A 7,184-nucleotide genomic window follows, 5' to 3' on the forward strand; every position below is an offset into this window, starting at 1 on the left:
ATTTTGGTTTCTAATTGAAAAGATAAAATGTAGCACATAGAATAAAACAAAATACAAGGTAGCATTTGTTCAGTGATTTAAAATATTTATAGACTATCTACTATGAGCAAGCTCTGACAACCCTAAATAGCATATTAAAAAGCAGAGACATTACTTTACTGAAAAGATTTGTATAGTCAAAACTATGGTTTTTTCCAGTAGTCACATAAGGATGTGAGAGCTGAATCATAAAGAAAGCTGAGCACTGAAGAACTGATGCTTTTGAACTGTGGTGTTGGAAAAGACTCTTGAGAGTCCTTTGGACAGCAAGAAGATCAAACCAGACAATCCTAAAGGAGATCAGTCCTGAATATTCATTGGAAGGACTGATGCTGAAACTCCAATACTATGGCCACCTGATGCAAAGAACTGACTCATTGGAAAAGACCCTGATGCTAGAAAAGATTGAAGGCAGGAGAAGGGGACAACAGAGGATGAGATGGTTGAATGGCATCACCAACTCGATGGACATGAGTCTGAGCAAGTCTGGGAGTTGGTGATGGACAGGGAAGCTTGGCATGCTGCTGTCCATGGGTTCGCAAAGAGCTGGACACAACTAAGCTACTGAACTGATCTACTATGAGCCAGGTAAGGAGTCCTTTTAGGGAGGCAAAGTTGAGTAGGACAAAAGCCTGCCTTCAGGGAACTCAGTCTTATACCCTGCCTTTAAGGAACTCAGCCAATAATACACAAGCCAGGACAATCAGAGCTATAATTCAGCAGGTACACACAGATGAGAACACAGCTGCCACAGGTTCTAATTCATCAGCACCTATTCCCATGTCTTATCAGTTTTTGAATATTTTAACACTACCCCTGATTATAATACAAACTGATAAATACTGCTACATGAAAAAATTAATGTTAAAACAGCTCAGAGGAGATGGTGAGAACTGAATTTTCTGGGTTTCTCAGCAAGGACGGTTATCATATTTGGATAAGGACCTGATTTCAAGAAAGAGAAGAGCGTTACCAAAAGGCCAGTGGTGGCAATTAGCCTGGTATAGCCCTCCAACTCAGAGAAGGCAATGGCACCCCACTCCAGTACTCTTGCCTGGAAAATCCCATGGACGGAGGAGCCTGGTAGGCTGCAGTCCATGGGGTCACTGAGGGTCGGACTTGACTGAGTGACTTCACTTTCACTTTTCACTTTCCTGCATTGGAGAAGGAAATGGCAACCCACTCCAGTGTTCTTGCCTGGAGAATCCCAGGGACGGGGGAGCCTGGTGGGCTGCCGTCTATGGGGTCGCACTGAGTCGGACACGACTAAAGTGACTTAGCAGCAGCAGCCCTCCAACTATGCTAAGGACATGGTTCAGAGCTGTGCTGTCCGGCATGGTAGCCACTTGCCACATGTAGCTATTGACGACTGGAAGTGTGGTAAGTCTCAACTGAGATGTATTAAGTGAAAAGTATACTCCGGATTTCAGTTTCACATGAAAAAAAGCATGTAAAGCACCTCAATATGTTTTTTTAACCGATTATATGTTTACATAATATCTTGGATATCTCGATGTAAATAAAGTGTTATGAAAATCAATTTCACCCTTTCTTTCTACCTTTTTAATGTGGTTACTAGAAAATTTAAAATTACATGTGTGGTTCACATCTGCGGCTTGCATTCTATTTCTACTGCACAGTGCTGGTCCAGAGAGCTTTAAATAACAAGCTACAGAGTTTAATCCCTTGAGGCTATGAAACACTATTGAATGCTTTTAAACCTAAGTGCTCGTGGTAGACTTGGGGAGGGGACAGGAAACATAAACGAAGCCCTGTTTCAGGCGTGTGGGGGCCATCCGCAGGGTCAAGACACTAGATGCGGCTGTCAATGTCAAAAGGCCGGCAAATGTCAAAGGGTAAGCGGGTTCAGCTGGCAAGTGTACAAGGTCTTTAGGAGTCCCGCGCTGGGTGGAGAGAGGAGGAAAAAACCAAGAGCAGGGTGAGGTGAGGGAAGAGGAACAGCTGCAAGCACTGACGTGAGCCTGGATGACCAAGGTGCACTGCTCAGCGGACTAGCAAGCCCAACCCCAGTTTAGAGTTAGGTTAGATCTCATCTGGCTCAGTGCGAAGGGCTCCCAGGCAGAGGTGTCATTCAGGAGAACAAAATCGGTGTCCTCTTTAGCAATTCCAGATCTCTCTTTCTCTGTGCCAAGACCTCTGCCAGTGGGATCAAGTTCAGAGTAGGTAGGAGGCAGAAAGGAAGGCTACCAAAAGCTACAAGATAGCAATAAATTATAAAAGCAAACACCCAAACCCACAACACAGCCAACAAATATTTACTGGGAGTCTGCTGTATGCCTAGTCCTTGGCTCAGCTCTGGAGGTAAAGGAAACAAAACAGACATGGTCCTGAATCAAAAATTGTGGTGAGAACTATGACAAAAGAACAGGAAGTTCTGAGAGATCTGAGGGAGGATGGGAGTAGTGGGATGAGGTCATAAAGGAAAGACTCTCTGAAGAAGTGACAATTTCATGTGAACCCTGAAGTCAGGTGGGTGAAGACCAGGGGGAGTAATGGCCCAGGCCAGGAGAGTGCTGTGCACAAAAATCTTAAGGCTAGAAAAGGCTTGGGTAATTCAGACAACTGAAAGAAAGGCTATGTAGTCAGAATGTCAAGAAGGCAGGTGGGTCACAAAAAAGGTGTGAGAAGGCTGGAGAGGCAGGCGAAGGCCAGATCTTGCACAACCTCACGGGATGGAAAATAAATCCCGAATGGGTCCAAGTGCAATGGGAAGCTGTGAGGGGTTCTGATCAGGGAAGTGGTCCAATCTTGGTGGGTTCCAAGTGTTCAGCCACCTATGCTCTGCCTGCTCAGCACCCTGAACAGAAGCTGGCTTGGGAGCAAAGGGGAAGGAGCCAGCATTTGTAGCTGCATAGCAACATACCTGGGGTCTGGGGTAACAGAGTGTAATATAAGGCCATTCAAGGGACTCCCCTGGTGGTCCCGTGGTTAGGACTCCATGCTGCCAATGCAGGCGGCATGGGTTGGATCCTTGGTCAGGAAACTAAAACCTACATGCCGTGTGGCATGGCCAAAAGATAATGATAATAAGGCCCTTCAAGTTTTCCCTGGGGCTTCCCTGGTAGCTCAGACAGTAAAGAATCCACCTACAATGCAGGAGACCTGTGTTCGATCCCTGGGTTGGGAAGATCCCCTGGAGAAGGGAACGGCTACCCACACTAGCATTCTGGCCTGGAGAATTCCATGGACTGTATAGTTCATGGGGTCGCCAAGAGTCAAACAAGACTGAGCGACTTTCACTTTCAAGTTTTCCAGGGTTGCAAGGTTGGGAGAAGGATGGCACCACCAAAAAATATAGAAAAATCTGATGGCTGAGTTGATTTGGGAGACACTGGCTGGGAGGCACAACTCTAAACATACTGAGTATGAAGCACTAGGGAAGAACTCCAGCAGGTAAATATGGATGTTGTTTTAGAGAATGGAAGAGAGATCAGACATGGATACTGAGGTTAACACACAGAGAAATGACGGTTTAAATCCCAAAAGTAAATAACATTTTCAAGTAGTTGAAAAGAGGGGGAAAAAAAAAGTAAAACGAGCCTGAGTCTGATCCTCAGTGTTTCTTTCTGGGACAGAATTCAGGGCTCTCGAAAGGGACAGAGCATGAGGGAGTCTTTGGAGAGTGATGGAACCATTCTGTACCCTGATTGTGGCACTGGTTACATGAATCTGTACATGTGTTAACATTCAGAATGTTACTATATAAATAACAGAAATTTTCAAAATTAAAAAATTTACTTCCCAGGCTCTATGAACTGCTCCGTTTAAGTATTCTTCCAGAACATGCCTTTAGCACAGGAGCTATTCTCTTTACTGTCCCATTAAACTGAAACTGCTAAAATGAACCCTAAGTCATGACATTCTAAACTGTTTCTTAAGTCAGCTGACATTTACTGTGCTCCTATGATATGTATCAAGCACCCTGCTGGATACAAAACCTAATGATGCCTGCTTCCTGGAAGGATTAACTGAAAACAGCAACGTATAAGAGTGTAGACCTGCGCAAAAGGCTCTGAAAGCCTTGACCCCTGAATTAAAGGCACTTTAAATAGGGAAGAAATTAAAACAAAGCTTAGATATAACACCTGCAAAAATGCTAATTTCTAAAAAATTAAGAATGAGTTTCATTAATATTTAAGTTAGATATGAAAAACCTAATCATCAGTCACATTTCCCTTTTCCATCCCTTTCTGCTTCTCAGTGTCCTTTCTGCATTTCTTCCTCTGGATAATTTGGGAGGGGGGGGCAAAATGGAACATGCATAGCGTTTGAAATCAGACTGAAGACTAAACCGAGGCCCTTTAACTTCCTAGCTTTACGGCTTTTGGAGGCTGTTTTTCCCATCCATAAAACAGTAATGATACCGACCTCACAGGCTTGAGGTAAGGACTAGGTAAAAAATATAAACAGGTTGACATAGGCAAAGCACGCCAAAAAAAAAAATGTTAGCTACCGTCATCATTACCATTTGAACAAATGGCATTGTTCTGATTTAAAACATTTTTAAGTGCTTCCATTTGAATGAGGACAAAAATATTTCCCAACCCACCTCCCAAAGGGCATGACATTTATGTGCTACCTTAGAAAAGCCGCTTGGGAATTTCTTCTCCTTTAGTCCCATCAGAAACTTTTCTGCTCAAATATTTGGGACAAGCACTTAAAAAGAGTCAAGAACTAAAAAATTATTTTAAAGGCATCATATCATCACTGCATTCTAAGTGGAACAAACCAGTCTGATTCGTGTTCTGGATACTTGCCTTAGTGTATGGACCTACTACATTCACATCTCTCCTACTACCTACCTAGTGAGACAACGCACACGGTAGAGGTGTCAATGTGCTAAAAGTTCTGCTTTTTAAGAGCCATTTACATAACACTACCAAAAGCTAAACATAGTTCCAAAGCCACCCGAATCATTAGGAAACTATCATCCTATTGAAATTCCCCACAACTAGGAAGAAGACAGCTGCTATTGTTAAACTTGCACAAAATGCTAAAATGTAAGATTTCTATACATCTTATTTCTGTTTGCTTAACTGCTAGGGGAGCGGAACAGTAATTAACAACGTTTTATTCACTGACTATGGAGAAACATCTCTGGCTAATTTTGTTCTATATTTTGCCTATATTGTAAGCAAATGGCCAACTTGAATTCACCTTATGCCTGGCTTCAACCTTTAGCAGAGATGCTAAAAAGTAGTAGTGCAGCCGGCAGATATGTGAAAAAGCAGGGAGCCTGAAAAGACCTAGACTAATTCCTGGTGTTCAAATAACCGAGGATAGGCTGGGCCTTAAGGTCACCGACAAGAGGCTATACCCTTATTGAGAGTCTTCAGCCACTATATAGTGCATTTAAGCCCACTGTGGAAACCCACTAGTTTGAAACCCAGGGCGCAGGACCAGGGAATGGCAGAAAACACTTCTGACTTATCGTCCGATGATAGTCCCCTCGCCCTCCTTTCCCTGGGGAAGAGTTAATCGACTCTTAGGTGGCCACACAGGCAGGGCTCCTGGGTGAGGGGTGGAGTTGGGACCCCCGGCCCGGACTGGGCAGGGGAGCGCATTCACTCAGTCACGCAGGTCCTGCACACAGGTGGGGACCGGGAGGCTCCGAGGCCTGACGCCTCCCTCTGCCACCGCCAGGAAAGGGGCCCCGACGCGCCTCCGTGGGCCTCGGCTCTCCGCCGCGATGGGGACCCCTCCCGGCCTCGAGGTGCCCCGGCGACGGGAAGCGAACTCGACTAGACCGGCCCACCCGGAAGCCCTCCCCCAGCTCACACCTGCCGGCGCGTGACGCCCGCCGCCGCCGCCGCCGCCGCGCCCGCCCGCCCGCCCGCCGGCCCCGACCCGGCCATTCCGGGCGCCCATGCCCAGAGCGCGGACCTCGCCCGCGTCCCCCGCCCTGGGGTCAAACCCACCAGACGCCCGCCCCGCGGAGCGCGCGCCCAACGCCGCCGCCCCCGCCGGCCCCGCGCGCGCTCACGCCCCTCCCGGCCCTCTCCCCGCCGCGCGCGCTCACTCGCGAGGACACGCACACGCTGCACCTCAGCTTGACAGGCCGGCCTCGCGCCGCGCGCTCCCGCGGACGTCCTCGCCCACCCGGCCTCCCGGCTCTGACTGGGCGGTGAGCGGGGGGAGGGGAAGGGCGGCGGTGGCCGTAGGTCCTCACTCACCGCCGAGCCGTGCCGGCTCCGAGTGCGCGGCGTTCCGCTGTGAGGCGATGCGCTGCGATGCGCGCGGTCCCCGCTCCTTCGCAAGCTATGGAGGCGACGTAGTAGGGGGACTGAGGGGCTCGGGGGAGGGGGTCAAGCCCTCCCGCTTCACCTCCGAGAAACACGGGGACCCCAGAAACTAAAAACAAAATAAACAAACTTTCCCCTCCGCCTCCCTCCCCCAAAACCACAACACAAACACTCGGGGCCCCGCCCAGAGTCCCACTCCATTGGCCGCAGGGAGGATGCTGCCGGCCCTCACTGGCTGGCTTTTGTGCCCGTCAAGCTGCCGTTCCGCCCCTCCAATGCCTCGCCGCAGCCGTCGCCCCTCATTGGCCAAATGCGTTCCGTTTGACGAGCTAGGATTGGCTGAGCTGCCTGCGCCAATCATTCGGGGACACACCCCCTCAGCATCCCAGAGGCCGCTTCCTCGGTCGCGGACGCGGAGAAGCGAAGGGGAAACTAGAGCATGATGGCGGCCGAGCTCAGTTGGCGCAACCATCGTCTTTTTCCTTTTATTAGTTCATTAGTGCCTCGCCCTCGCGCTGTTTCCCCTAAGCTCCTCTCTCCATCCAGTACTGCCTAATAACGGAATCTATACGTCCTGGCTCCTTGATTTATCCCCTCAGAAGTGCTGAGTGTGGGCTGGTTGTGAGTCATTGGACTGTCCGCATGTCACTCGTTAGTCAAATCTTCAAACTATTGGTGGAACGGCAAGAAAGCCCGTCCAACAACAAGGGCTAATGCCATTGGTTTGTCTCCACCAAGTTCTTTCCTGGTACTTTATTGGGCAGACAGGCGCGTCGGTCAGATTCGCACTGTTAATTGTTTGCTAGGCAGTTTGCATGACTGTTCATTTGGCCTGTAGTTGGTAATAACGATTACCCGCTTGCGTACCGCTTGCGTGCCCGC

The 7,184-nt window shown here is 48.7% G+C and overlaps 1 protein-coding gene across 10 annotated transcripts in view; it reads right to left on the minus strand.

Moving 5' to 3' along the window:
- TNRC6B (trinucleotide repeat containing adaptor 6B) overlaps nt 1-6,368 on the minus strand; it is a 260,774-nt gene extending 254,406 nt beyond the window's left edge. The window contains exon 1 of one of the 10 annotated variants that reach the window (XM_055566764.1): nt 6,234-6,368. The gene's annotated coding sequence lies outside the window, so the exon portion shown is untranslated. The other 9 variants (XM_055566736.1, XM_055566702.1, XM_055566788.1 and 6 more) reach the window with 9 other exon arrangements.
- Nucleotides 6,369-7,184: the final 816 nt, after the last annotated feature.

The sequence above is a fragment of the Bubalus kerabau genome, chromosome 1 (genome assembly GCF_029407905.1).
Source record: "Bubalus kerabau isolate K-KA32 ecotype Philippines breed swamp buffalo chromosome 1, PCC_UOA_SB_1v2, whole genome shotgun sequence".
NCBI classification, from domain to species: domain Eukaryota; kingdom Metazoa; phylum Chordata; class Mammalia; order Artiodactyla; family Bovidae; genus Bubalus; species Bubalus kerabau.